The 23,663-nt window shown below is 38.5% G+C and overlaps 1 long non-coding RNA gene across 12 annotated transcripts in view; it reads left to right on the forward strand.

Annotated features, from left to right (window-relative positions):
- The first annotated feature begins 3,492 nt into the window (after nt 1-3,492).
- LOC102157168 overlaps nt 3,493-23,663 on the forward strand; it is a 160,338-nt gene continuing 140,167 nt past the window's right edge. For 7 of the 12 annotated variants that reach the window (XR_005363329.1, XR_005363328.1, XR_005363336.1 and 4 more), the window contains exons 1-2: nt 11,372-11,444; nt 11,934-11,962. This is a non-coding gene — a long non-coding RNA (uncharacterized LOC102157168). Of the gene's footprint in view, nt 3,509-6,053; nt 6,219-11,371; nt 11,445-11,933; nt 11,963-23,663 lie in introns of those variants that run through there. The other 5 variants (XR_005363326.1, XR_005363332.1, XR_005363333.1 and 2 more) reach the window with 4 other exon arrangements.

The following is a 23,663-nucleotide window of genomic DNA, read 5'->3' on the forward strand; positions in this document are numbered from 1 at the left end:
CCTGCTTGTGTCTCTGCCTCTCTCTCTCTCTCTCTCTGTCTCTCATGAATAAATAAGTAAAATCTTTAAATAAGAATAAATACATACATACACGCATAAACAACAACACAAAAACCTGTGGTGGCAGCATCCAATATGACCCCCAGCAATCCCTGCTGCTTAATGTTCATGCCCTTATATGGTTCCCTTTCTGGAGTTGCTCTGTGTAACTCAAAGAATATGATAGAAGCAATGTTATGTCACTTCAAGAATAGGCCATTAAAGACTGTGGTTTCCATTTTGGTTGCTATCTTGCAATCTTGCTCTTTTCTTGGGTCGTTCATTGTGGGGGAAGCCAGTTGCCATGTTATGAGTCACCCAAGGAAGAGGCCCACAAGGCAAGGATTGACATCATTTGCCAATAGCCAGTAAGGAACTGAGGCCAACAGCCAAAGCCCTAGTCAATCTATCAGATTACCAATGACCACAGCCTCTGTAACAGCTTGGGTGCAATCTCATAAAGAAATCTTGAGCCAGAACCACCCAGATAAATGACTCTCAAATTCCTGAACCTCAGAAACTATGTGAGATAATAAATGCTTGTTGTCTTAAGCTTCTAAATTATGGGAGTAATTTGTTATGCAGCAATAGATGACTAACAAGAAAGCCAGTAAGAGCCATGGACACAAATAATCAGAAGAAATGAAAACAGAGGCCAGGCCCTCCTAGGAAGGCAAGAGAAGGAAGACACTAATTGCAACCCAGACAGTATAATTGTATTATTTAATTAAAAGAATACACAGTAATTTTTATTTGAGAAGAGAGAAAATCACAACCAACTTATTTATCTTACATATAAATAATGCATCCTTTACTTCTAGTAGGAAAATTCTATATTATATGAGACTTCTAACTATTAATCAAGGAGCCAGAAAATAAGTTTAATTTTGGCTTTGCCAGTGACTGCTGTGGCATCGGCTTTCATAATATTCTTGTATATTTCAGAGAATAATGATGCTAATAATGCTGTTCAGAGTGATGAGAAAAGTCACTAATTATTATTGGCAAGATGCCCCAGAATAATAGAATACTCTATGGGTGCTAAATAATAGCAATGAACAATACTACAATTTCACAAAGTTGATAGAATGTGCCTTCAGAAACCATGAGGTCCAGCATAATCCAGTATCTCTTTCTGTCCTTCACATCTTGGGCCCATGTGGGACAGTCAAAGGATGACTTCAAAAGGCTGTACTTGTTCTGCCAAACTTTCTCTTCTGAAATCAGGCCTTTCCTGAGAAAGGCTAGCTTGAAAATATTCTCAGCCTCTGGACTTCTCCACCTTCACAGCAATGGGGATCAATTGCATAGCTCTAGCCTACTGATTATATGGAAATAAATCATTGTTAATGCAGCCAACTCAGTGATAGCCTGCTGATCGGAGCCTGGTCTCTGATGGAGATAGCTGTGCCTGCTTGGCTTATCTCTGGTACCTTGTGAATTTTCCATCAGCCTTTGAGCCCATGGCTCCCCTCCCTACCCATTGTGATTTGAGCAGGGAGGGCCAAAGAAGGAACCACTGACTACCTCCAGTATCTCTTCTACTTGTTAGAGCAGCTTGAGTACTAGTAGTTTTAGAGGAGGGTTATTCTTTGGGGCTGAGGATTTGTTTCTTTAGAACATTTAAGTGTAAATAAATCTGCAGGGAGTAATAAGTCTCTGAGAAACTGGAACATCCATACAAACATAAAAACTGATTATAAAAGGAGTGCATGTTTATTGCAGAAAATTTGAAATATAAAAATTATACAAAAGAAAATAAACATGATTATGCTTCCTTCATTACAGATATTTACAGTTAACATTTTACCATATTTCCTTTTGTTAATTTTCTCTACATATTTGGAAGTTTTATCATTCATTTTTAAATATAGCATTATATTAAACATTTTTTTAAATAGCATTATACTGCAAGTATTTCCCCATGGCATTGAATACTCTTTGTAAACATGATTTTTAATGGGTACATAGTATTTTATTGTATTGAATAGTCATAATTTATTTAAGCAATTCCTTATTGTTGGGTATTTATGCTATTTTTCTAATTAATTAATTAATTGCTGTTAAGCTAGTAAGCCAGGGGAGGGGCTAAAGGAGACTATCCCAAGCAGACTCCCCACTGAGCAAAACACATAGTCTATATGGGGCTAGATTCAAGACCTGAGCTGAAATCAAGAGTCAGATAGATGCTTAACTGAGCCACCCAGGCATCCCAAAATAATACTGCTTTGACCATTATTGCATGTATACATTTTTGTTTGTATTTCTGAGTCTTTTCACAGGATAAATTTTCAGACATTGAATTACTGGGTCAAAAGATATCAACTTTTGGTCCTTGATACATATTAATAAAGTACTCTAGAAATTTACATTCTTATCAGCATATCTCATACTGCTTCTGATGACACTGAATATTATCATCTTTAAACGTTCACATTTTGGATATGTATAATGGTAATACTGGATTATTTTTAATTCATTTAATCATTAGTAAGAAACTTCTAAGTGTGTTTATATTCTTATATAAATTACCGATTGACTTTCTTTTTTTTTTTTTTTTCCCGATTGACTTTCTTACCAGGTTTTCATGTGACTGAGCGCAGCAGTCTGGTGGAATAATTCTTAGGAGTCAGGAAAAGATAATCTGCTACTAGATTGAATAATAATCTCAAATTTGAATGTTTGTATATAGTTTGCACCCAGAGCTTTCACACATCTAGCTGGTAGAGCTCTGTGGATGGTTTGCTAATGTTCAAAATGGATCAATAATCATTTAACGAATGAAGGAATGTTTAGGAGGGGGGAGGCAGGCTGCATCTCCAAAGTAGAATTCTCTAACAATAGTTGTTATGTATTGATTGCTTATTGTGCTTATTGAATTCTTTAGGTAACTTATTTAATTTTCTCACACTCAGAGAGGTAACTATATCATTCTCTTCGATTGATAAATGAGGAATTGAGGTTCAGAAAAATTAAATAACGTCCAAGGTCTTAGAGCTAGTGATAGATAGAGCTAGAATTCAAACCCAGTTCATTCATCTTAAACCTTAACTTTTTTTATTAACTGAAGCTTTTAATCACATAGTGAGGGAGCAGTAGGCTGAGCTAGTTGAATGCCAGCCATTTCTTATGTCGGGGCCCTGCTGACATTTTGCCATATTGCTTCCGTGGTCAGAAGTTTGATGATCCATCCACCTGGAAGGGAAGAAGATGTTCAGAAGTTCTAAAGGATGGAGGTTGTCGCAGTTGCTAGGAAGGGTACAGTAAATACCCACCCCTACTTATCTGTGGTTTCACCTTCCATGGTTTAAGTTACCTGTGGCCAACTGCAATCCAGAAGCAGATGATCATTCTGATAAATTGTCAGAAGGTCAGTAGTAACCTCAAGCTATGTCACAATGCCTGCTTCATTCACCTCACTTTATCTCATCATGTGGGCATTTTATCATCTCACATCATTGCAAAGAGGGTGAGTATAGTACAATAAGATATTTTGAGAAAAAGAGACACCACATTCACATAACCTTTATTGCAGCATATTGTTAAAATTGTTCTATTTTATTATTAGTTACTATGTTAATCTCTTACTATGCCTAGTTTATAAATTAAACTTTATCATAAGTATATATGTATAGCAAAAAAACATAGTATAGTTTTTGGTATTATCCAAAGTTTCAGGCATTCATGGGGGTCTTAGAATGTATCTCCCATGGATAGGGGGGATGACTGTACTTTTAAAGAGACTGGAATCATGCAGACCATGGAGGGGAAGTGTTTGCCTGTTTAGGTGCTCTGCAGGATAATTAATGGTCTCAGGGCTTTAAAGCATTCTTTCTTGTCTTTCTGAGACTCTTGGGACTCTTCCAACCTCTACGGCTGTGGTGCATACAGAGTCATACATTTTGGGGGTTTAGTGCAGCCACGTTGGGGCAACCTCATAAAGCATGTTGGAGTGAGGGAAAGTATAATTCCTCTGGAGTCATGTACAAGAACTTCCAGAAGCAATAGTCTCTTTGATTATTTTTTTCCATCGCTGGTGAAAGGAATTCTATGTTAGAGTTAAGCATGTGGTGAACTGCTATTGAAAATATGTTAAGCCACAGAAAATAACTTGGGTTAGATATGTAGGAACACTCTGTCTGGTTTCTAAGCTCTTTGTAACAGCTAGTTTATCATTATACTGCTCGGGGAGTGTCTGTGTTTATGACAGATTCGAAATATCTTTGTGTGGCAAATGAAGGGCAGCACGTAAAAAAGAAAGCCAGTGTGAACCTGAGACGTGAGGAAGAGATTATTCTTGCTCCAGGCAATATACTGAACACAGCAAAGAATAAATCTTTCTTTGCAAATACATTTGGAATACTTTAAGCATATCACTTGTGTCTCTTGAATTCTCCTCTAGGGTCTACTTTTTTGCCACCTAAAATGTATGAGTTCTGTTTGAGGTCTGGACATGGCACAGATTTACTTCTAGTGTATTGATTTTTTTTTTTTTTTTAGTCTCCTAATCTTCCCACCGTATAAAAGCAACTTTCTAAATTTGTTAAGGGATCATTGACTTGCCATTCTAATGAGCTTGGGGAAAGACTAGTTTCCAATGCAAATCTTTCATTTAATTAAGTATATTTTCCAAAGTCTGTCTATTTTTATGAATACACTTAATATGTCCCTTCTTGGATTTGCCCTAAGAGGCTTAAAATGTGCCCATTTAACTGCTTATACACATTATACTCCATTCTGTCCAGAGAGACCCTTTATACATGCTTCGGGCAACTATTTAATTGGCTCCTCCTGATTGGCCACTTACACAGCCTCACTATTTTCTAGTCCTTAGTTTTCCATGCTTTCTTTTGTGTTTACCCTCTTTGAGTACAGCAGAAAGGCCTTTTTGATGAGCAAAGGCACAGCTCCTCATTGAGACAGATTTCTGGAGAGTTGTTTTAATAAGTAGCTAGCAGTTACTGAGTGCTGACTATTTCTAGCCACTAGACTGAAATTTTATGTGGATTATCTCATTTAATCCTCACAATGTCCTTATGAGGTTGGTATTGTTAATAATCATAGTTTATAGGCAGAAACACTAACTGTCAGAGAGGAGAAGTAACATTGCTATGTTCACTTATTATTGGTCAACAGAATGTTCACCATTAGCCAGGATTTGAATCTCTTAAGCTTTATTCCAGAGCTCTGCTCCTCTTCCTGGGGATGGAACGGGGTAGGGAGTCCCACTGGAGCTTGTTGCTCCAAGACAATTAGGCAATGGATATCATAGAGATGATGCTCAGGAGAGGGACAAAGAAGATAGTCCTAGGCTGATATTCCACTCCGCGAAGAAGATACCAGACATAGGGTAAAGTGATGTGAGTGAGTTAATACTTCCTGGATCTGAGAAGTCAGGGGAGATCAATACTCCCTCATATGGATTTCAAGGGGCTGGTGATGTCCACCTACATCAGGGAGGGCAATTTTCTTTACTTAGTCAACCAACTCAAATGCTAATCCCTGCTGGAAACACTCTCATAAACACACTCAGAAATAATGGTTAACCTGTCAAGTTGACACATAAAATTAACCATCACATCCACCCCACATCAACTTGGTACTTATACACAACTCCTTAAACAATACTAAATCTCCAACTAAAAACATTGACAAGGTCATAATTCTACCTACCATGATACAACTATCCTGTATACAACCAAGGATTTGCTAATCCCTTTCACAGAAAAGGAGATAAAGACCTTGAGTGATATGTACTTTTCCCCTTGATATCCTATAACTTAAATACTATGATTTAAAGTTAACAATACTTATATACTATGATTTAATACATCTTCCATTGCATAAAAAGAAATAAGAGAGGAAAGAAACAAATGTAAATGTGTGTATGTATGTGTATATGCATACATGAATCTGGAATAAGTATACTGGGTACCAAAGCTCTGGGTTCATTTTTTTTTATTTTATTTATTTATTCAGAGAGAGAGAGAGAGAGAGAGAGAGGCAGAGGAAGAAGCAGGCTCCATACAGGGAGCCCAACGAGGGACTCAATCCCGGGTCTCCAGGATCACGCCCTGTACTGAAGGTGGCGCTAAACCGCTGGGCCACCCGGGCTGCCCAAAGCTCTGGGTTCATAAAGCACCTTGACACTACCATGTCACTGGCAGTTGACTTTTGAGGTGATTGGTTATTGCTTTGGAGAAACATCAGGGCCATGGAATTACATTCTGGTACTTCTGCATTCACTGGCTAGAGTGTTGTCTTTTTTGGTTGTAGTTTTTCATGTGGACTAATGAGGTGAAATGAATCTCAGGATCTTTCAAACAACGGAGTTAGTTAGTTAGTGTCTCTCTGGACATCATAGGGTTTCGTGTGTCCTCAGCTTCCAGCTTACAAAGGTGATTCTTATCCTTTCCTATGATGTGCTCCTGGTCTCCTCTCCCTGAGACAGTGGAGACCAAAGGCAGAATCCCAGAAAAGGTAAAAGTGGGGTCTTTTTAGCTCATTTTGGGAGTTGGGGAGAAGGCATATCTTCTTGAGTTTTTCTCTCACTATCTGAGATGTCTCTTGTTAGTCTTGGGCATATTTGATGTCATATTGTTTGCTTGAGTTACACATATGCCTCATGCCAATGGATTAACCTCCTGTGATTCCAAAGCTGAGTGGTTGTTTCCTTTCTTTGAAGGAAAATTTAGGTGAAATATTTTAATTTAAGTGAAAGATATATTTGCTTTCTTGTTTCCCAATCTTTGTGTTCACCTGCCTTTTTAATAGTTTACTCAGTTGTCCTCCCAAGTTAACCTCCTCTACCACTTATATATGTACAGTTTACACAAACTATAATGAGGATGAGATTTGATAAAAAAATTGTGTTGAGTTTGATTTTCTCTGGAGCTTAAAGCTGATGGAGATAGGAGAACAAAAAAAAGAATAGTGAAAATGCAGATTTTACAGGTAGGTTTCTTGAATTCCATCCTAAGGCTAATATATCTCATCCTGAATGTGTAAAATGATCATTATACCATTCTGTACCTTAGTTTCCCAACCTGCAAAATAAGACCTTTCTTATCTCTTAGGGATGCTGTGAAGATAATGTGATAGCATATTTGAAAAAGCTCTAAGCACTTAGCGGGAAAGACACCGTAATCTGTCTCCAATTATCTTGTGTTATAAAGGGGACTAGCATAAGGAATAATTTAGGACTGCAGTGCTATAAAAATAATTGCATACATTTATTCAACCTGTCTCTTACTCTTTCTCATATATGCCTATTCTGTTAATGTCTGTCCTGGAGCGGGTAGATAGGGTGGAAACACTCCTAGACTGGTTGGCATGGAAACTAACCCCAGAGCATGCTGGGAGCATGCAGGCAGTCCTTGGACCCAGCTGTGTGGCAGGTGTGACAACACCCCTCCCCCCTGAGAAATCATTGTGGAACTAAGGAATGTCTAATTTGACTAGAAGTAGAATAATAGAAATATAATTGAATTGTAAATATGCTATTGTTCCTTCTCTTCAAAAAAAAGGCACTAAAATGCCTTAAGACAAGATGGACTTTAAATAAGTCTTTCTTGGTACATCACAATCTGCCTTATGAAATTATTCATTTAAAGAAAGACTGGGACGCCTGAGTGGTTCAGCCGGTTAAGCATCAGACTCTTGATTTTGGCTCAGGTTATGATCTCAGGGTTGTTAGATGAGCCCCATGTCAGGTCACCTGAGCATGGAATCTGCTTAAGATTCTCTCTCTCCTTCTCTCTTTGCCCCTCCTCCTTTTTTTTTTTTTTTTTAAAAAAAAAAAAAAAAAAAAAGAATAACCAGGGCTATGATCTAATGTAATAGATATTTTAGGGATGTCTGCTCATCTTATAACAGTACCCTTTCTCTGGAAACTTCTCTCCCCACAGAGTGTGGAATTTACAGGCCTCCTGCTTATACTGCAAGCCATCCTGACTGGATCAGAACTGAATGCCTAATTTAGATAGACAATCAGATTCTCTGTCCCTGGAATTAAGAATTTAAAATAATGATTTTTTTTAAAGTTGTTTTTACCAGATGTTGATGAACAGCTTCTGAGGTATGCAGTTCTAGCATGGGAGAGAGATGGGGTGGAACAATGGTTTGCTACTGTTTATTTATTTTATTTTATTTTATTTTATTTTATTTTATTTTATTTTATTTATTTATTTCTACTGTTTTTGAATGCCTTGGAGTTCAAATCTTGCCTCCTATATGGGCCAGCTCTGTGGTCTTGCACAAGTTCTAGCACCTCCATGTGACTTCATTTCTCTATCTTTAAACTATGGGGTTTTTTTAACCCTAGTTTTATTAACCCCAGTTTTATTGAGATATAGCTGACATATAACATTGTATAAGATGTACAAAATGTTGATGTGACATACCAATATATGTAACAAAATAATTATCACCCTAGCACTAGCTAACACCTCCATCCCATCACATAACTACCATTTCTTTTTTGTGGTGAGGACATTTAAGATTTACTCTTCAGCAGCATTTGAGTATACAATACAGTATTACCAGCTGTATTCACCATGCCATATATCAGATGGCAGAATTTATTAATCTTGTAACTGGAAGTTTGTACCCTTTGACCAATGTATTCCCATGGAAATGATTTTCATTCAGTCTGGACTATTTGCTTAAACTGTATCATGCTAAGGAAGTATGCTAGAGATTAGTCTACTAGGTTTTACTGTTAATTATACCCCCCCTCCCCAATTTGTGAACTGGTTGATAGTATGAATTTAGTTTCGTTCACCTGAATTTATCTGGACCTACCAGTCTGTGATCTTTGACATACTAAATTAATGAAAAGTACTGGGAGAGCCATGAACCATCTTGAGGGTTCGAACATCCCCCTAAAAAACTGGGTGCTCCAGATTTCACAGAAAAGTCACAAGAGTCGTGAAAAAAAAGGTTTAAGTGAGGGTGGTGTTTACTAATTATATTAGTCAGGATCCTGGCAGGAAACAGTTGGCACACTTAGTACATAATTTGAGAATTTAATAAAGGGACCATTCACAAAGGGTGTAGTGTAGGGAAGCCACAGGGATAGTGTAACACCCTGGAGGTAGTGGGTTGTTGTTATTACTCCCATGCCCAAGCGGGGAAGGGCAAGGAATGATTCTGGAGACAAAGAAAACAAAAGAAAGCCAGAGCTTTGGGACAGAGAAGAAAAGCATGAGAGCTCTGTGGAGATGGGAACACTGACTAGAAGCAGGATTTCAGCCCTGGGTAACTCCCCAGGCAGGGAACCTGACCTCATTCTTTCAAGTTCTTCCTGTTAATGTTCTTCTGTTGTTCCCCATTGGCCAAACTCAGTTGGAAGTCAGAAGATAAGAGAGCTGACTGATGCAACCCATGAAATTCAGCTTCCTGGGCAATGGAGCAGGGAGGAGGGCATGGAGTGTATCCAGGGAACAAAGGGGACATCTCCAGCTTGGTGACTTCTCTCTCCACCCATTTTAGATCAGGCTCTCATTTCCCCCTCTCCTCCTAACTAGACATTTGCTGCAATCTCTTACCACGTCTGATCATGTGACTCTCCAGCTGTCTCCATCTTGATATGGGCCGAATTTTCCACCCCTCCACCCACACTTGCATCCTAAACCCCTACAGTGAACTACTTATAGTTTTTCCTCATGCCTCTTTATATTTGTAGGTACCAGATTCTCTGCCAAGAATGCCCTTTGCAGTCCTTGACTACCTGTCAAAATTCTATTCAATCTTTATAAACTGAAGCCCACTTTTTTCTGTAATTTTCTGCTTCTATCCCAGCAGAGTTAGGCACTTTCTTTACTGTCCTCCCAGATCATCCTTTAAGTTCATGTGATCATACACATTGCAGAGTACTCTTGACACCAGTTCATGTCCCTTCCTCTGCTGTGGGTCCTTGAGGGTTCCCATATTTGTTGTCTGCCTACAGCCAACTTGACATTCAGTAAATACTTGATAGATGAACATGTTTTCAGCTTTCAGTTATGCCTTTCTTCCATTAGACTTCCACATATCCACATACCCTCCAGAGTTATTATTCAAAACACAAACTCATTGTGATCCCCTAATTCCTAGACATCTCCAGTGCTGCCTACTGAGCACCGAATGATGCATGAGCTCTCCAACCTGTCTCATTTGTCTCATCTACCACTCTTCCCTGGCTTCTTTCCTACATCCTCATCCCCTTTCCAACTCCTGTGGAACTGCCTCGAGCTCCCTAGCAAGCCATACTTTCCCATATTTTGTCACATTTGCATCTGTTCCTCCTTCTGCCTGGAAAGCCTTCTCCACTTTCCAACACTCTCCAAATCTTATCTCCCCACCCCCATCCCAGCTCTCTTCTACCAATATACTTGGCAAAGTCATATTTTTGAAAGACTTATCTTATATGGCATTTCCTCTGTGAAATTTTCCTTGAAAAGTCTCCTCGCAATGTAATAGCTAGCTGCTTTTTTACTTTTATGAAATTCCTTACACGTTGCGTTGAAATGATTTATGTATCTCTATTGTCTTTCTTATTTCCAGAATCTTACACAAAGCCTGACAAATACAGTATGGGTAACAATTGTGTCTTGAAATAATATCTGACAACTGAAATAAGCAAACCTGACTCTGGTGGTTCCCTTGAGTTGCAGATGCAGGGAGCAACTCTTCCTCTTCCTTTGGCTATTTTTATAGGACATGTGAGGTCCTGCTTGTCTATAGCACATAGGGGTAGACACATTCATATCTGGCATGGCCAATGTGGTATAAGTGGAAGTGTATGACACTAGAGAACAGTGTCCTTAGAAGCAAAGGGAGCATCCTTCTTCATTCCTTTCTCCTCTCTGTGGGCTCTCTTGTGAATGTGTGGTCTGTCATTCCAATAACCATCTTGGAGCACCGGTTGGAAGTCACATGCTGAGAATGGTCGGACAATAAACTAGACTGGGGCGGGGGAGGTGACTGGGTCTCTGACGATTGTGGGGCTGCCATATCAGCCTTAGATGATCTATGCAGAGTTTTAAATAAGAAAGAAATCAAATTCTATATTTTTCAAGCCCGTGTTACTCTCGGGCTTCTGCCATTTGCAACCAAACTAAACTGTAGTTAACATATTTTCTAAATCATTTCTGCCGGCTGAGCCAGAGTCAAATGTTATTTAAAAAAATTGGCAAACCATGTCTTACTTTTCTGTACCTACAATTCTTCTTCAGTTTCCTTTTATGACTTTTCAAATCAGCTTTTGACGAGGCATATTAAGAACCTAAATTTAGATAAACAAAAACACCACTCTTTCTTTGTGAATAGATATATGCTTTATTGAATTTCAGAATTTCATCTATGACAATTGACTTTGAGTTAACCATGTCTATACCAGAACATCACAGAAATAGTCAACAGAGGTAAGTCTGCACTGCCAAGGAATGTTTATTTTGATTTAGGTGGAAGCTGCTGACTCCATTGTCAAAGACTAATTTACCTTTGCCTATTTGTCTTAGTGATATTTACTGCGGCTTTAAATCAGTACCCATAGTCCTCTCTCCAGAACCTCTTGGTCTGGCTCTTAGGAAATAAGTATCTAACGCACTGTAGCCCTTTGTTCTTGCTTTTCAGTATTATTTTCATTTTGCTTTTGTTTTTTGTCTTGGTTCACTTCTCAACAGACAGAGAATGGACAACAGTTTAGGAAAAGAGACTCATTATCCACTCAATCTGGCAAAGTTCAGTTTACTGTGTGAATTGGGATTTTTGTATTAGAAAAGCTGTGGAGATTTTTGATTAGATGGATTTTTTCAGGGAGTTTTCTATGAGGAGTCAGCAGCCTGTGGTTATGTTCTGCACTTATTAAAAGATAGAGTTGTAAAATTGATGTGTATGTAATCTCTTTTCAGGTTTCCATGGTGACAGTGGCAGCAATTCAGTGAGTAGCTTTTTCATTCTTCCTTCAAGACCTTCAGGCTATAAGATTGTTTCAAAAAAACAAAACAAAACAAAACAAAAACAAAACCTGTTCTTCCTTTAAAATATAATATATACATTTAAACACATTCTAATGAGATAGTTATGAGGTTAGGAATATATTCACAAAATGTGAGTTTAGTAAGGAAGTGGTTCTGCTATTCACAAGCTGTGTGACCTTGGGCAAGTCAATTACTCTTTACCAGCTTTGATTTTTCTCATCTATAAAATATTAATAAAAATACGTCTACAGTGCAGGATTATGAAAAGACTAATTAAAAGAATATACCTGAACTCTTTAGCACAATTCATGGCTTCTGGTAACTAACTATTGGTCATCATCTTGATGAATATGTGGCCATTTGGGACACAATATTAGGCTGTAAGGCTGAAATATGAACTTAAGTGGCTTGGTCATTTTAATACCAGCAAGGTCAGTAGAGATGTCTCTTTTTTCGTTCCTGATATTAAAAATGTATACTTCCTCAATTTTTTCTTACTAAGGGTTTATCTGTGTCTTTATATTAAAAGTGCATCATTTGAAACTAACATGTATTTGGTTTTTTTTTAATCCAATAAGATAAATTCTGTCTTTAACCTGTGTGTTTAGTCTATTTACATTTAATATAAATGATAGATATGGTTGAGTATATGGTTTTCTGTTTGTCCCTTTTGTTCTTCCTTTATTCCTTTTTTCCTGCCTTATCATGAATTAACAAAATATTATTTATTATAGTAGTCTAGCACCTCTACTGGATTTTGAACTACAACTTTTGTATTCTTATTTGTTTTAGTGGTTGCTCTAGGGATTACAATATTCACCCTTATTTCATTACCTTCTATCTCATTTTTGTGATATTGGTATTGTACATTTAATGTCTATATTTGTTACATTGTTATAATGTGACATGCTTTTTGTAGTCAATTATCTTTTAAAGAATTTAATTAAAAGTAGTCTTTATATTTAACCACATATTTACTATTTTTGGTGTGTTATCTTCCTTCCTGTAAATCTGGTGTCATATTCACTCACCTTGAATAACTTCTTTGAGCAGTTCTTATGGGTGTGAGTCTCCTGGGACCATATTCTCTCAGCTTTCTTTTATCTGGATATGTCCTTATTTTGTGCTAGTTTCTGAAGAATATCTCCATTGCACATATAATTCTAGTTTGACTGGTTTTTCTTTAAGCACTTGAAAGTTTTATTCTTTGGGTTTACATTGTTTCCAATAAGTTGGTAGTCATTCTAAATAAGTATGTCATATGTCTTTTTTTCCTCTGGCTGCTTTTATTTTGGGGCTTCAGCAGCTTATGATGTGCCCTGTTTTGGTTTTCTTTGTATTTATCTTCTCAAAGTTCACTAAGCTGATTACATCTGTTGATTGGTATTTTTAATTAAATTTGGAATATTTTTTACCAATACTTACTCAAATATTTTTTTCTGCCTTATTCACTATTTCTTTTTCTTTTTTTTCTTATTCACTATTTCCTCTCCTTCTGAGGCTCTAAGTACACTTGTGTCAGACCGCTTGTTACTCACCCAAAAGTCACTGAGGTTCTATTCATTTCTTAACACTTTATTCTCTCTTTGTGTTTTGCTTTGGATAAATTCTATTGATTTGCCTTCTAGTTGGCCGATCTTTTCTTGTTGATGGTCTAACATGTTTTAATCTCATCAAATGAATTATCTTTATAGAGATGTAATTACATACAATAAAATTTACCAATTTTTAAGTGTACAATTCTATGAGTTGAGACAAATTTACACAGACATGTAGCCATTATCACAATGAAGATATAGAACATTTTTGTCACCCCAATATGTTCTCACTTGCCTCTTTGCAATCTGTTTTTCTTCTACCACTCCCAGGTCCTGGTAACTACTGACCTATTTATGTTACAATAGTTTTGTCTTTTAAAAAATAACAACATATAAATGAATTAAGCAGAAAAGAATCTTTTTGTTTAACTTCTTTAAGCATAATGTTTTTAGGATTCATCTATGTTCTGGCTTGTGTCAGTAGTTATAGCTGGGTAATATGTAGGTGTATATGAATGAACCTGCCACAGTTTTTCTATTCATCAGTTTCCAGTATGATTCCTTTTATTTCTTCATGGTTAAAAAGTAGATGTCACTGTCAGTTTTGTTTTTTTAAAATTTGAGACATGCTATTACGTATGGAGTATTATTTCATTGTGATTTTAACTTGATTTCTCTAATGACTAATGATGTTGAACATCTTCTCATACACTTAATTGTCATTCTCATATCATCTGAAGAATGTGTTCAAATCTTTGCCTATTAAAATTTTAAATAAATTTTTGAATTGTAAGATTTGTTTATATATTCCAAGTAGAAGGTCTTTTATCAGATGTTTCTTTAGCAAATACTTTCTCCCAGTCTTTTGCATGATTTTCCAATATCTGGCTAGTGCTTTTCAGAGAAAACTATTTAAAATTGATAGTTTAATATATGATTTTTTTTCTTTTTATGATTCATGCTTTTTGTATCATAAGAACGATGCCTAAATAAAAGTCAAAATTTTTTTCTTCTATGTTTCATTCTGTACATTTTATAGATTTAGTCATTACGTTTATATCTATGATTTATTTCAAATTAATTTTTGCAAATCATGTGAAGTAAGCCTCAGGTTTATTTTTCCAATAGGGATATTGATTGTACCAGTCAGTTGTTAAGAAGACTATCCTTGCCCTGTTGAATTGTTATGGTCCCTTATTAAAAGTCAGAATGTCTCATTTTCCCTTTCACTCTCCCATGTCTTCCTGTTCCTCTTTCTCTCCCTCTCAACTCTCACTTCTCTCCATCCATCCCTTCACTCATCCATCCATCTACTTAACTATCTCCTCTCTTGGTCCAGGAGACTTTGTCTTCATATCACAATGCTTAGCTCTCATAGGCAGAAAACCTTTACCTTTGTTATATTTCTATAATCAGTAGAGGGACTATAACTTGCAATTTCTAATTTCCTTCACATGCTTAAAAAAGTCCAGAGAATTTTACTGGATCATAGATTAAGTCCGAAAGCAATAGTTTTCCCAATAAAATTCATCAAGTTGTTTTTTTGTCTTTTTTGAAAGACCTATTTTATTTTATTTTAGAGACAGAGAGAGCATGTGCACAGGAGTGGGGGCAGAGGAAGCAGAAGGAGAGGGAGAGAGCACAGTGCCTATTAGGGGCTCTGTCTCAGAAACCTGTGATCATGACCTGAGCTGAAGTCAAGAGTTAGATGCTTAACTGACTGAGCCACCCAAGCATCCCATCAAGTAACTTTTTTTAATGAGAATATCAGGCTGTGACTTAAAAGACAAACAGAAGAAAGTCAGAGCTATTTTTTATTTAATGCAAAATAATTCCAGTTGAATTTAGAGTTATAGCATGATCTGGGGTGGGAAAGTCCATACAAAATCCATCTAGCTGTAGAGTTACTTTTTGAAAAAGTACTCCTTCTGAAACAGTTTGAAAAATTGCTGTGAAAATCTTTTTGACAATTTGAAGAGCCATGATTAGGAAAAAAACATTGCTATATTTCACTAGCATTCAGTTTTTTATGGTGCTTTACTGCCCTTAATTACAGTATTAGACAGTATCAACTTTAAATATCAAAAAGGGGAGGAGGAAAGAAGCCATCTGGAGTTTGTTTCTGTTAGAAGCAAGATTTCTAGTTGTGCTTTTGCTAAATCTTTATCGCTCTTTCAAAGGTTTTCTGTTTGTAAGATAATGGTACTATAATATTGTGTATAACCTTTTATTTGCAGAGGCACTTACATTTTGAAAAACACTTTCATACCCATAATCTTATTTGATCCTCATTCATTCATTCATTGGACAAATATTTATTGAGTGTCCATACTGTGTTGGGTACCAATGGTACAGTGATGTACAGTTCAAATTTTATCTGTTAGCTGATGTTATCCAAATTTACATCTCCAGTCTTTATAGCTTCCTTCAAATTTCTGAGTTAGTGTATCTAACTGATTCAATATTTCTACTTGGGCTTCTAATATGTATCTCAAAATTAACTAATATCTCAAATCCAAAGTCACTGTTGCCTCTGTGCTTCTCACATTAATCCTCTCCTCCCCTAAGCTCTCCAGCTCTCTGTTTCAATTATTCAGGCCAAAACCTGGGGGACATTCTTTTTTTTTTAGTAGTCTCTATGCCTGATATGGGGCTTGAACTCTCAAGTCCTAGATCAAGGGTTGTATGCTATACTGGCTGAGCCAGCCAGGCACCCCCAAAACCTGGAAGATGCTCTTGATTCTTCTCTCTCCCTACTCCCCTGCTTGCCCCATGTGTCAGGAAATCCTGTAGCTTCTACCTCTAAGATACATGTGGAATTGAAGCCCTTCCCACTACCACCCTTGCTGCCACCCACTCAAAAAACCTTTATTTCTTATCTAGATCATTACTATAAATAACTTCCATAGTCACACTGCTTCCATTAAGACCTTCTTCAAGGGGTACCTAGGTGGGTCAGTTGGTTTCAGCTGGGGTCATGATCTCAGGGTCATGAAATCAAGCCCTGCTTCGATCCCCACTTTGAGCCCAAGTGGAGCCTGACCTTGGGCTCTGCCCTCAGCAGGGAGTTTGCTTGAAAATCTCTTCCTCTGCCCCCTACCTCTCCACTCTAAAATAAAGAAATAAATCTCATAAATTAAAAAAAAAAAATACTTTTTTCAATCTCTTCTCCACACAGCTGGCATAGTGAGTCAAAGAAAACAGAAGTTACTCTTTCAGCCCAAACTAGCCCATCTTCCCATCACATTCAGAATAAAATCAAAAGCCCTTACCATAAGTCACGTATGCTTCCATGAGCAGGGCTCCCTTTCCATCTCCCCCCATTGGGCCTTGGCTCACTCATCTCCAGCCATACTGCCGTTGCTATTTTTGGAAACACCACTCAAGGTCCTTGCCCTTAACGGCTCCTACTTCCTGGAATACACTGGCTCCAGGTAACTGCACATCTTGCTCTTCCCCGCAGGTCTCTGTTAAAATGTCATCTCCTCAGGCCTTCCCTGATCACCCTGTGTAAATTATACCCCCACACTGGCCTACTTTATTCCTTTAAAAATGTTATCCTTCTTCAAAACACCTCTTACCACTGAACCTGTTGTAAATTATTTGCTCATTTGTTCAAGGCCTGATTTCTCTGCTAGAAGACACTCTTAATCTCCTGACTTTACTGATGCATCCCCAGTGCACTGAACAGCGTCTGGCACCCAGACACTGCTAAACAGTATTTGTGGAAGGAATCAACAAAGATAAAGGTCCTTACCCTCTTAGTCTTTATACTTTCATTAGGGGAGATGGGCAACAAATCAATTTAAAAGCAGAGTTTGAGGAAAGAACTGGAACTGGATGATGTGACAGAAAGTGGCCATGTGGTTGGAGGGAGGGAGATGTTTCAGATAGGATATCACTCTGAGGAGGTAACATTTAAATCAGGACCTGAATAACAGTTAGAAGACAGCCTTGAAGCAGAATAATTATTTTTTCAATTTATGAATCAGGAAACCAAGGCTAAGAGAAACTGTGTACTTTTTTTGCCTCAGGTGAATAGTAGAAGTAAATTTATAATCCTAAACTCTGACCACAATTTGTTGTCTTTCCTGTTAAACCTCAAAGCCTTTCACAACTAAAATGGCTAAAAATGTAACACTAATGAAAAACAACAGGAACATGCAACCCATGTCTCTGCTAACTTTAGGGCAAGAATCACCACTCAGGCTAGGCAGATTGGCAGCTGGCCACATGCAGACAGTTGGAAAATGTATTCATTTTTTTGTTGTTGTTTCATTTTATATTCAACCTTTGCATTTAAGACTAGTGAGCATGCAGCTCAGCCCTAAAATATAAAGAAAGTCCCTAATTGTTCTCAGACAGCCACTTCTTAAAAGTCATTTCTCTCAATTCCACAAACCAGTCCCTAAGGAGTGATCTCCTTTGGCTGCATAGTGCTGAGCTTGTCTTCATGTCTCTGGAATGCTCCAGGATTTCTTTTTCAAATAGTCATGTCATGCTAGTTCTTTTCAGGTCCTCAGAGCTCTCTCAGGCTTTTTCTCAAACATAGAGACACAGTGCAAGGCCAAATCCTCCTGGTTTCAGCCCTGCTTCCTGTAGCAGATGGTAATCCTGTGTCTGAGACACTGAGGCTCCCTTTTGCTTTGCTAATAGCCCGTGAGCCTTTGGGAAAGCTTGATTGATAACATCTTTGGAAAAAAGTAAAAGAAAAACCTACTGAGATGACCTGTTCTGGTAATGACTTGAGGCCTAGCTTGGAATGTACCCAACAGCAAAAACTTTGAAGAGCAGAAACAAAAATTCAAACACTTGCTAACCCCAGTGCTTAGTAATTCACCACCTCACTATCTCATGTTTTCTTTCTCTAGCCTTCATTTTTATGTACATGACTTGCCTAATTTCTAGGCTCGTTTCCAATGATGTAATGTAGAAAAGGAGTTGCGAGAGAATAAAGCAAAGAACGCACAATTCCTAGAGTGAGAAATGAGTCTCAGAAAGAACGTAGGGAAAGGACATTCTTCTCTCTTTTTTATTCTTTATTTTAGGTGGGGGCGAGATTTAAAGAATAAGAAAGATTTTTTGTTGATGCTAATAAGATTAGCTTAAGGTATTATTCAAGAAAAAAAGTAATAAGGATGCCTATGGAAAAGAGATGAACATGTTAGAATCAGAAGAATAAGAAATGGTTAAGGATAAAGCCCAGCTGACAGCATCCCTATGCACAAAAGCAAGAGGGGAGTGGTGAACAGACAATATCTCGGGTCTCTGATGCTAGTGAGAAAGAAAATTGAACAGTGGACCTGAACTCACACAGGTTCAGCATATAGAAATGTAGGGAGTGGGTGTGGGGGAAGGACAACTATATGAAACATCAGAGCAAGTATGTGAAACTCAAATTGGCTTTTCTGATGGGGGTGGGAGGCTGCAGGTGGGCCTTTTGGCATGCTGGAGATAATGGTGCTATGTACGCTTGATGGAAATAATTTAGTGAAAGCACATGATTGCTACATGCAATTAGAACTTGGAATAAAACATGATTGCTGTTTTCATGTTTGCATATGTAGGATTATATTATAATTAAATGGAATAGTAACAAGAGGTGTGTGTGAATGATCTTCCTGGCTTGTGTGAAAAAATAGAAATAAGCACAAGTGGACTGGGGGAAGCCCTGACTGTGGGCTATTTGCTCCAGGAAATCCTGGCATCTTGCTGGGAAGCTAAAGCTAATAGGGAGTTGGCCTCAGGTAAGAAAATTACCAGGATCCTGGCTTTGAATCATCAAAGGACCAAACTTTTACAGGTTAGGGAGAAGCATGAGCTCCTATGACTCAGTTGAGAGAAATTTTAGAAGAAGATTATCCAGTCTATGTCAGACTGTGTCTTGTCTAAAGCAGCTTCCCCTAGAGAGGTCTGTTCCTATTGGCATATAGATTTGATCAGAGAAACACTTCTCACCTACATTCCTATGAGCTATTGATGTTGTAAAACTGGTCTTTCTTTTCTTGCTGTCTCTATTTCTTTCACTTAAAGCCAAAGAATAACTGGTTTGACTGTTCTTTATCAAACGTTAAGTATTTATTACCTAAGTAATTTGGGTCTCAGGGTGTGAGAATGAAAATCTGACCCCCAGAACAGATAGACTTCTAATTAGCAATTGCAGCATGATGCTAGATCCCAGATAAAGGAGAAGGAAGAAGAACATAGTTTGGGGATCTGACATGTTGAATTAGAGGTACCAATAGAAAATCTAACTTGCAAGGTCCAGGAGATGATTATATGTAAATTTCTAGAGCTCAAGACAGGAATGGGTTCGGGATAGACATTTAGGAGTCATCAGATCTGTGAGTGTTGAAACCAAACCATAGGAGTGAATGAAATAACAACCTAGGATGAATGGAGAGAGTGAGAAACTGGTCAAGGTCCGGGGCACTGTGGAACACCAATTTTAAGGGTGAGTAGAGGCAGACCATCTCAAAAAGAGAAAAAGAAACCAGAGATATAGTAAGAAAAACAGGAAAGGCTGGTGTCAGGAAACCTAAGAGAGGTTTTGAGATGAAGAGAGAATGTGACAGTGTCAGTGCAACAGAGATGCCAACATGGTAAGGCTGAAAGTGCTGAAATTCAAGTACATGAGATTCCAAAGTGATAAAGGGGAGCACAGTGCTGGGTCCAATAGGCATGTATTTCATCTTTTATTTTGATTTTTTGTAAAGATTTTTATTTATTTATTCATGAGAGACACAGGAAGAGAGGCAGAGACACAGGCAGAGGGAGAAGCAGGCTCCCAGCAGGGAGCTCGATGCAGGACTCGATCCCAGGACTTCGGGATCAGGACCTGAGCCAAGGTAGATGTTCAACACTGAGCCACTGGTGCCCCATATTTCATCTTTTAAAATGACTCAACCCAGTATGATTCTTCCCAACAAAATTAAATTGGGCCAGTCTGTACATTTACTTTTCACCTACCATCTCCTGTGACTGTCTATTTGGCTTACTTCTGCTTTCTGGCTACTGATTATAGCTTCTACTGTTGTTCTATTACTGGATCCCTGGTCATGGATCTCAGCTTCCCCTGGGAAGACCAGTAACACCCTTTCCATGGAGTCCAGTAAGGACCTCTCTGGACCATCCTGGTTTCCACCTCCTTGGGCAGCAGGGAAAATGGGTCCATCAACTAACAGAGGGTTAGGCAGCATGTCTAGTGGGGCTGGAGGAGCCAGTCGAGACTAACCAATGGTGTGGCTAGAATGGTTATCCAAGAAAGAACAGTCTAGTAGCCTTTATCTCATGAAAGGCAGAAGGAAGGACACATGTGGGGCAGGAAGGGACAAATGTGCCCATTTTGCTGCTACCATATGTTGCTGGCCTGGTCAGGGAGGCTTCTCAGTCTCTTTGTCCTCCTCCTAGAGTGGGTTTGGACTGGAGGAGTGGATTCTGAGGACAGATTCAAAAACAGCAGATGGAACATGGCTATAAAATAACATATTAAGAATTACCTCAGAATGAACATTATTCCCAGCTCTCGGCATCTCCTCCCCTTGTAAGGGGGATGCTTGTTCCAGGGATGCACTTATTACTTGGAATGCCTCTGGGAATCTTCATCTCCCATAAAGATCCCCTTCATCTCCTTCCATGTTAGTTTTCTATTGCGGCAAAACAAATTGCCACAAACTTACTGGCTTAAACACTCATTTATTATCTCACTGTTTTGTAGGTCAGAAGGCCTTGTGAGGTTTGGCTGGGTTCTTATCTGGAGGCTTAGGAGAAGAATTAGCTCTCAAGCTCAATCCAGGCTATTTAAGACTCCAGTTCAGTGCTTGCTGCCATCTGGAGACCATTGTCATATTCTAGAGGTTGCACTCATTTTTCATCATGTGGTCCCTCCATCTTCATGAGCAGTGGTATGTCCAGTCATTCTTTTTTCATTTGAGAGAGAGACACAGAAAGTGTGAGAGAGAGTGAGCATGAACAGGAGGGAAGGGCGGAGGGAGAGAGAGAGAGAAGCAGATTCCCTGTTTAGCCCCTGTGGGGCTCAATCCCAGGACCCCAGGACCATGACCTGAGCCGAAGGCAGACACTTAACAGAGTGAACCACCCAGGCACTCCTGTCCACTCATTCTTAAGTGGGGATCTCTCTGACTTGTGTCACCAGCCAGAGAAAATTCCTTGCTTTTCCAGGGATTTTGTAATTAGCCCTAGTTCACCTAAGTGATCTCTATTTTAAGGTCAAACCTTAATTATATCCTTAAAATTCCATTTGCCATGCAGTGTAGCATAATCACAGGAGTGATATACCATCATATCCACAGAAAGGGGAATCATACAAAAGTGAGTATTTAGGGGCTATGCTTACAATTCTGCCCACCATACTTTCACTGCCTCTGTTCTTTTTTTTTTTTTTTTTTTTTTTTTTTATGATAGTCACACACAGAGAGAGAGAGAGGCAGAGACATAGGCAGAGGGAAAGCAGGCTCCCTGCACCGGGAGCCCGACGTGGGATTCGATCCCGGGTCTCCAGGATCGCGCCCTGGGCCAAAGGCAGGCGCTAAACTGCTGCACCACCCAGAGATCCCTGCCTGTGTTCTTTTAAATGACACTAGGAGTGCCAGATTTTTAAGAGTGTATTGGCTCTTTTGGACACAACCAAAAGTCATTTTGTGAATAAGATGGGGGATCAATTTTTCATTAAAAACTGGATTTGAATACAAGAAATATAAGTGTTTGGTTTGCATGACCCATAAGTAAGATCCGAAAGTAATTTCAACATGGAAGTTTTCTTTTTTCATGTTTGATTAGGCTATTAAAAGAAAATGCTTTTTATGGGAACTGATGTATTGGGGGGAAAAAAGAAAGAATCATTTGAATGGAAACACAGTGCATAAGTATGTGAAGCCCAAAATTCTCTTCCCCAGTTTTAGATAAACTGGTCTCCTGGGTTCAACATTTATTCACTAGGAATGGAATTTGTGTCTTAATTTCCCTTTCCCTCCCACCTGCAAGTGACACTGGGCCAGAGGAGTAAAATTCTTGTCTAGCTCAGCAGTTCTAAAGGGGAGCAAAGCCTCCTGGGCACAATTTGGAGAGATAGCAAGAGGCAGGCTTTTGCATTTTTGTGGAATTTAGACAGACCGTGCATCTATTACAGGTGGGTGGTCTAAATGATCTGTAGACAGTTTAACTCCTTGGGGTATTGGGTCCTAGAATATGCCTAATATTTTGAAATCACCTCAGTTCTGGATGGTTTTCTGGAGACAAAATATTTAGAATCCAAAGTGATTTTATTTATTATTTATTTATTTGAGAGAGAGAGAGAAAGAAAGAAAGAAATAGCATGCACTTGAGCAGAGGGCAGAGGCAGAGGCAGAGGCAAGGAGCAGACTCCCCACCGAGCAGAGAGCCCAATACAGGGCTCCATCCCAGGGTCCTGGGAATCATGACCTGAGCCAAAGGCAGATGCCTAACTGACTGAGTCACCCAGGTGCTCCAGAAGTGATTTTATTAAAACAAGGAGAAACAGCTGAAGCTAAGATCCCAGAGGGAGCTATTTTACCCCAGACTTCCTTCATTTACCTTTCTTTAACCAAAAAATCAAACAAACAGATAAATAAACGCCTTATCATTTAAATTAGTATGCAAGAAATCGTGCTCTCAAGTTCTGTAACTTGTGAGAGAGGGAGGACATTTGGGGAGGAAGAGGGTGGCTGTCATTAACCAAACCTATGGGATAAAATAGTAAAGACAAATTAGGAAAACAGCACTGGGCTTTAGGCTCAGTTTTACATAAATATGTCAAATTCTTTTTTTTTTTTTTAAAGATTTTATTTATTTATTTATGAGAGACACAGAGAGAGAGAGGCAGAGAGGCAGAGACACAGGCAGAGGGAGAAGCAGGCTCCATGCAGGGAGCCCGATGTGGGACTCGATCCCGGACTCCAGGACCACACCCTGGGCCGAAGGCAAGCACTAAACCGCTGAGCCATCCAGGGATCCCCCAATATGTCAAATTCTATGATAAAAAAGAAGAAGCAGGATATATGTCAGAGATGAAAACCATCTCAGAGAATGGGGTGATACAAACAGCATATTAATTTTTAATTTGTAACTAGGACTTGTAAGACAT

Source organism: Canis lupus, chromosome 8 (genome assembly GCF_011100685.1).
Source record: "Canis lupus familiaris isolate Mischka breed German Shepherd chromosome 8, alternate assembly UU_Cfam_GSD_1.0, whole genome shotgun sequence".
Taxonomy (NCBI): domain Eukaryota; kingdom Metazoa; phylum Chordata; class Mammalia; order Carnivora; family Canidae; genus Canis; species Canis lupus.